Raw genomic sequence first — 7,488 nt, forward strand, 5'->3', positions numbered from 1 at the left:
TTTTTTTTTTTTGGTAACAGATAAAAGTGGTAACTAACTATAACTAACAACAAACTAACAACAAACTAACTAACTAGAAGGCAATTGTAACTAGATGAAAGGATTTCTAAACGAGTCTGCTGAGCTCCGTCTCAGGCCGGGGACGGTAGAGAAGGAACTGAGGAGATTGGCCACGCATGCGTACTATTAAGCTAGACTCAGAACGGGGGGGCAGGCTCTGCGCATGCGTGGCCGGTACGAGTACTGCTACAAAAATCTCCGAGCAAAGGCGCAGGGACGCACCAACACCTGGAGTGGAGCACCCACAGGGACATCTCTCGAAGAAGAACAGAGCCTCAGCTCCCCCTGCCCCCGAGCTCTGTCTATCTGCCTAGGGCCCTGTACAGCACGTCCCCACAGCGCCTGAGCTGGAACATTGCTCTGATCTGGGACAGCAATTCCTTCCTTCCTATGGTATCGAAAGGTCACAGAGCATCTGGCACCAGGCCAGGCCCCTGGGATCACAGTGACCCACGTAGGGGGCTCACACTTACCCAGGCAGACAGCAGTCTGATTCCAGACGCTCCGGTTCCCCTGTCCGGTACATCTGATCACGGGCTGCGAGGGTTCGAACCCCTCAGCGCAGCTCAGGGTCACTGGCTCCTCCCTGCTATAATACGTCTTGTCCGGTTCGAACCGCAGAGCTGAGGCCCAGCTGGGTTTGCGGCACTTTTCTGTTGGGAGAACAATCAGGTTTGGGGCCATTAGAAAAGGGCGAGATTCCAGTCCCCATATTAGACTGTCAGTCCCTGCCCCAAGGAGCTGTCTGTCTGTCCAGCGTTTGTACAGCACCTAGCACTGGGGTTCCCAAGGGCTACTGGTAATACAAATAGTCACAACATGCCTTACCCATGAATCCACACACTGATACACACCGTTATGTACAGGCACCGACATCCCCTCTCACCCCTCCAACACAGCCTAGAACCTCACCACACTCCCCCCCACGCAGGCTGCTTTGCCCCACACACTCGCTGTCGCTGTCACTTCACGCCCTTCAGAAGGTCCGAGCTGAACACTCAAGACATAAAGACGCCCCCAGGAAGTCGTGGGGCCTCCTTGGAGGCTCTCGGTGTCCCAGGGTTTGGATCCTGCCTCCCAGCCCGTCTGTGCAGAACTCACCCACACAGCTCACACGGCTCGTGTCCCACTCCACGCGCCCAGCCGTCTCTGTACATCGCATCCAAGCCGGGCTCCCCTCGTACTGCTCCTGGCGACAGGTCACCCAAACCCCCTCGCCAACGGCAAACTCTGTCTGTGCGGAGGCAGCAGAGACCGACGGGGGCCAGTTTCCTGCCCTCGTACAAACGCCTGGAGGGAAAGAAATGTCCAGTCTTGGCAAATCCTGTTCTGGTGAAAGGTGCCGCTGGCCACCCCCGGGTGATCCTGGGGCAGAGCTGAGCCAAAGGGAGCGCGGGAGAAACCAGCACAGCAAAGGGCTGGGGAAAGGCGAGGAACATGGACACGGTGGTGACAGGGAGTCTCTGGGCTGTGTCTGCCCTTCCTTATTGGCCCCTGGGCCAGAGCCCGGGGGGGTGAGGGGTTGGGGTCTGGCTGAGGGCCCCTGCAATTGAAGCAGGGTTTAGGTCCCCATATGAGAGGCTGAGAGGCCCAAACAAACCAGAGGGTTTACGGGGCGAGAATTCACCTGGCTCCGGAGATACCAAAGTGTCACAGAGTCTGGCTGCTGGCCCGGCAACTGTGACCACGGTGACTCGGGGGGTCTCACACTTACCCCGGCAGGTGGGTGTCTCACTCCAGACAGACTGGCTCCCATTTCTGACACATTCGATCACAGCTGGTGACGGCCGATACCCCTCAGAGCAGTTCAGTGTCACCGAGTCACCCAGGGTGTAGAACGGCCCCTTGGGGGCAAACTGCAATCTGGAGTCCCTGGGTTTTGGTATTTCACATTTTTCTGTGTATGACAGAAATAAGGGGAGACCCTTGAGGGTTATTGAATCATGCAGCTTCCCCCAGCCAGTATGGGCCCGATCCTGAGCCACGCTAGGCACCCACACTACAGTAGGGGTTGCCGGGATCAGCTCCTCTGTGACCAGGTCTATCTCCCCCGTTTCTCTCTACAGGATTCACACGTGCTCAGGGCCTCAGAGGGTGGGGTGAGTGAGGTGAGGGCAGGCGAGTCAGCCCCACTGAGGCGTGGGGGGAGGACATATTTCCCTGGGTGTCCAGGCCAGAAGGGCCCATTCTGACCATCCACTCTGACCTATTGCCTAGCCCAGGCCAGAGACCCACCTGCAGGGGGGATCTTCTCCCCTTCTGCCAGTGACTCTGTTGCTCTCAGGCCTGGTCTACACTAGGGGGGATCAATCTAAGATAAGCAACATCAGCTACGAGAATAGTGTAGCTGAAGTCGATGTATCTTAGATCGACTTAGAATTACTTACTTCGCGTCCTCGCGGCGCGGGATTGACGGCTGCAGCTCCCCCATCGACTTTGCTTCCGCCTCTCGCCGAGCTGGAGTTCAGTAGTCGACGGGAGAGCGATCGGGGATCAATTTATCGCGTCTACACTACACGCAATAAATCAATCCCCAATAGATAGATCACTACCCGCCGATCCGGCGGGTAGTGTAGACTAGCCCTCAGGAACTGGTGGTTGAATTAGGCCTTGTCTACACTTGCAAGTTAGAGTGCATTAAATCAGCCCTGGGCTCCCTAACTCACGACGTGTCCACACTGGCAAGGCACGTAGAGCAGCCGGACTCCCCGGCTGGAGCGCTCCTGGTAATCCATCTCCACGAGAAGCGTAACGCTTGCTGCACCTTGGCTGAAACGCCCCAGCGTCAGTGTGAACGCCCTGGTCTGTTAATGCGCTCTGATTGGCCTCCAGAAGTGTCCCACAATGCCTGTTCTAGCCACTCTGGTCATCACTTTGAACTCGGAGAACACTTTGAGAGCGGACAGGGGGCTGCAGACAGGGGAGTTTGAGAGGGAGAGCAAGAGATCCCGCTGCCAAACAGGCTACCAGGTGAGAGGTGAGAGTACTAGCTGTTGGTGTGAGTGAGTTTGCTCGACTGTTTGAATTTTAATTGTGATTCTGATTTCAGGTGAATTCAGTTTCAGCTGCTGTGGCAGTTGGGACTGAGTGCCTGACCTTGTTCCCTTGATTGCCTTTGATTGGCCCTCCCCAGTGTGACTCACGAGGGGGTGGGACTGACCTAGGCAAGCAGGCTTTAAAAGCCAGAGGCAGGGCGACCAGGGGGCTGCAGACAGGGGAGTTTGAGAGGGAGTTTGACAGAGGGAGGCTTACGATGGTTAGGAAGACCCGCAACACCTGTGCCAGCACTGCTTCTGTCTCCTCCACCTGCGCCTGTAGCCAGACAGAGCGCCTGAGCATGGATGCTTCTACCCAGATCCTGGTGTGGTTTTGCAGAGACTGTAACTTGCAATTTCCACTTACTGATATCCAGGCTGGGGGGACCATCCACTGTGAAAGGTGCCTGCTGGTGGAATCTCTCAGGCAGCAGGTGGGAGAGCTACAGGAGGAGGTGGCTAGGTTGAGAAGCATCCGAATCCACGAGCAATTCCTAGACAGTGTCCATGTGGAGACAGCTGAGGTAGCTGTCCCAGTACACAGGACTGCTGATACACCACTGGTGGAGGAGGAGATGGCTCAGGGTGGACACTGGCAGCTGGTTACTTCTGGCAGCAGGCAGTGCTCCACCCCTGCTCCGAACCCTCCCGCCGTGGTAATAGGTAACCGTTATGCTCTTCTTGATACAGGAGAGAAGGAATCACCCCCTACAGTAAAGGAGGAGAAGCCTCGTACCCCTAAGGCTGGAAGGTCTGCTGCCACCACTGCGAATAGGAAACGTAGGGTAGTGGTGGTCGGAGACTCAATGCTGAGGGGAACGGAGGCGCCCATCTGTCGCCCTGACATTTCATCTCGGGAGGTATGCTGCCTGCCGGGGGCCCGTATCCGAGACGTTACGGAGGCATTGTCGAGGATTATCCAGCCCTCTGACTACTACCCCATGCTACTCATCCATGTGGGCACAAATGATACTGCGCAGTGTGACACTGAGCAGATCAAGAGTGACTACAGGGCTCTGGGAGTACGGGTGAAGGAGTCTGGAGTGCAGGTGGTATTCTCTTCCATCCTTCCTGTCAAAGGTAGGGGCCCAGGCAGAGACAGGTGCATCGTGGAGGTGAATGCCTGGCTGCGAAGATGGTGTCACCAGGAGGGCTTTGGCTTCCTCGACCACGGGATGCTATTCGAGGAAGGACTGCTAGGCAGAGATGGCGTTCACCTTTCGAGGAGGGGAAAGACCCTATTTGGACACAGACTGGCTAACCTAGTGAGGAGGGCTTTAAACTAGGTTCGACGGGGACAGGTGAGCAAAGCCCACAGGTAAGTGGGGAACATGGAGACCTGGGAGATGGGTCGGAAACGAGAGGGAGTGTGGGCTATAATGGCAGAGAGAAAGGAGGGTCAGGGCAAAACTGGGAGGCAACAGCAAACCAGTATCTTAGATGCCTATATACAAATGCAAGAAGTATGGGTAATAAGCAGGAAGAACTGGAAGTGCTAATAAATAAATACAACTATGACATTGTTGGCATCACTGAAACTTGGTGGGATAATACACATGATTGGAATGTTGGTGTGGATGGATACAGCTTGCTCAGGAAGGATAGACATGGGAAAAAGGGAGGAGGTGTTGCCTTATATATTTAAAATTTATACACTTGGACTGAGGTGGAGATGGACATAGGAGACGGAAGTGTTGAGAGTCTCTGGGTTAAGCTAAAAGGGGTAAAAAACCAAGGGTGATGTTGTGACGAAGTGGGGGATTTTCTTGTTTGTTTTCTTGTTTTCGGTGGGGTTTCAATGGTTTGCATGCGGAGGGGGTGGGACTCAGTTTCCCTGGGTGTTACTGGTTTAACGAGGTGAGGGGAGAGGGAGTTTGTTGTTACAGAGGACCGGAGAGGGAACTTGGGACCCCAGCCAATGGCCTGGAGGATGGATACCCCAGCGACCGGACCCGGAGACCCAGCTCAGGAGCCACAGCCGGTTCTGGCCAGTGGGAGGACAATGGGCTGCAGAGTGAGGACCCAGTGACCTAACCAGCCGGTTCCAGCCAGAGGCAGAAGCGAGGAGAGGAGGCCCCAGTTTACAACCCTGTTTCCCTGGAGAGAAGACAATGGACAGAGGTGGGGCCTGGGGCCCGTGATCTCAGATGCCCAGCTGGGAGCAGGGGGGCTCTGGGCTGGAGAGGGGGAGCAAGCAGAGCCCACCTGGATGCAGAGAGACTGGGATGTGCTGGGCTGAGGGAGGCCAGTCCTGAGGCCCTGAGAGTTTCCTGTGCTGTGTTCAACTCTCAATAAACCCTCCTGTCTTACACTGGCTGAGAGTCACTCCGGTCTAGAGAACAGGGTTGCATCAACCCCTTCGGGGTTATCTTCCCTGGCACAGGGGGTCCAGAGCGAGTGGACTCCCTGCGGGGGGCCCACGGCAGAGACAGATGTGCTAAGGCTCAGAGAGGTGCAGCTCCAGGAGGTGGAGGGGCCTAACCCCGAGAGAGAGTGGACCCCCGAGAAGGGCTGTCACACTGAAAGGGGCACCCCCATGGACTGCACAGAGCCAAGAGTGGGCACGATCTGTGAGTCCGTGACAGATGTCATGCTAGGAGTCTACTACAGGCCACCTAACCAGGTGGAAGAGGTGGATGAGGCTTTTTTTAAACAACTAACAAAATCATCCAAAGCCCAAGATTTGGTGGTGATGGGGGACTTCAACTATCCAGATATATGTTGGGAAAATAACACAGCGGGGCACAGACTATCCAACAAATTCTTGGACTGCATTGCAGACAACTTTTTATTTCAGAAGGTTGAAAAAGCTACTGGGGGGAAGCTGTTCTAGACTTGATTTTAACAAATAGGGAGGAACTCGTTGAGAATTTGAAAGTAGAAGGCAGCTTGGGTGAAAGTGATCATGAAATCATAGAGTTCGCAATTCTAAGGAAGGGTAGAAGGGAGAACAGCAAAATAGAGACAATGGATTTCAGGAAGGCGGATTCTGGTAAGCTCAGAGAGCTGATAGGTAAGGTCCCATGGGAATCAAGACTGAGGGGAAAAACAACTGAGGAGAATTGGCAGTTTTCCAAAGGGACACTATTAAGGGCCCAAAAGCAAGCTATTCCGCTGGGTAGGAAAGATAGAAAATGTGGCAAAAGACCACCTTGGCTTAACCACGAGATCTTGCATGATCTAAAAAATAAAAAAGAGTCATATAAAAAATGGAAACTAGGACAGATTACAAAGGATGCATATAGGCAAACAACACAGGAATGCAGGGGCAAGATTAGAAAGGCAAAGGCACAAAATGAGCTCAAACTAGCTACGGGAATAAAGGGAAACAAGAAGACTTTTTATCAATACATTAGAAGCAAGAGGAAGACCAAAGACAGGGTAGGCCCACTGCTTAATGAAGAGGGAGAAACAGTAACAGGAAACTTGGAAATGGCAGAGATGCTTAATGACTTCTTTGTTTCGGTCTTCACCGAGAAGTCTGAAGGAATGCCTAACCTAGTGAATGCTAATGGGAAGGGGGTAGGTTTAGCAGATAAAATAAAAAAAGAACAAGTTAAAAATCACTTAGAAAAGTTAGATGCCTGCAAGTCACCAGGGCCTGATGAAATGCATCCTAGAATACTCAAGGAGCTAATAGCGGAGGTATCTGAGCCTCTAGCTATTATTTTTGGAAAATCATGGGAGACGGGAGAGATTCCAGAAGACTGGAAAAGGGCAAATATAGTGCCCATCTATAAAAAGGGAAATAAAAACAACCCAGGAAACTACAGACCAGTTAGTTTAACTTCTGGGCCAGGGAAGATAATGGAGCAAGTAATTAAGGAAATCATCTGCAAACACTGGAAGGTGGTAAGGTGATAGGGAATAGCCAGCATGGATTTGTAAAGAACAAATCGTGTCAAACCAATCTGATAGCTTTCTTTGATAGGATAACGAGCCTTGTAGATAAGGGAGAAGCTGTGGATGTGGTATACCTAGACTTTAGTAAGGCATTTGATACGGTCTCACATGATATTCTTATCCATAAACTAGGCAAATACAATTTAGATGGGGCTACTATAAGGTGGGTGCATAACTGGCTGGATAACCATACTCAGAGAGTTGTTGTTAATGGTTCCCAATCCTGCTGGAAAGGCATAACGAGTGGGGTTCCGCAGGGGTCTGTTTTGGGACCGGCTCTGTTCAATATCTTCATCAACGACTTAGATACTGGCATAGAAAGAACGCTTATTAAGTTTGCAGATGATACCAAACTGGGAGGGATTGCAACTGCTTTGGAGGACAGGGTCATAATTCAAAATGATCTGGACAAATTGGAGAAATGTCACACATACAGAATGGGAAGAGACTGTCTAGGAAGGAGTACGGCAGAAAGGGATCTAGGGGTTAT

General features: G+C 52.5%; 1 long non-coding RNA gene across 1 annotated transcript in view; it reads right to left on the reverse strand.

The window, feature by feature from the left end:
- Positions 1-1,877, reverse strand: part of LOC113408917 — a 15,332-nt gene extending 13,455 nt beyond the window's left edge. Inside the window, exons 1-2 of the long non-coding RNA XR_003370398.2 lie at positions 1,775-1,877; positions 1,162-1,350 (exon numbers count right to left, since the gene is read on the reverse strand). This is a non-coding gene — a long non-coding RNA (uncharacterized LOC113408917). The remainder of the gene's footprint in view (positions 1-1,161; positions 1,351-1,774) is intronic.
- Between the last annotated feature and the right edge of the window lie 5,611 nt (positions 1,878-7,488).

The sequence above is a fragment of the Terrapene carolina genome, unplaced genomic scaffold (assembly GCF_002925995.2).
Source record: "Terrapene carolina triunguis isolate 2854851 unplaced genomic scaffold, T_m_triunguis-2.0 Scaffold26734, whole genome shotgun sequence".
Classification (NCBI taxonomy): Eukaryota; Metazoa; Chordata; order Testudines; family Emydidae; genus Terrapene; species Terrapene triunguis.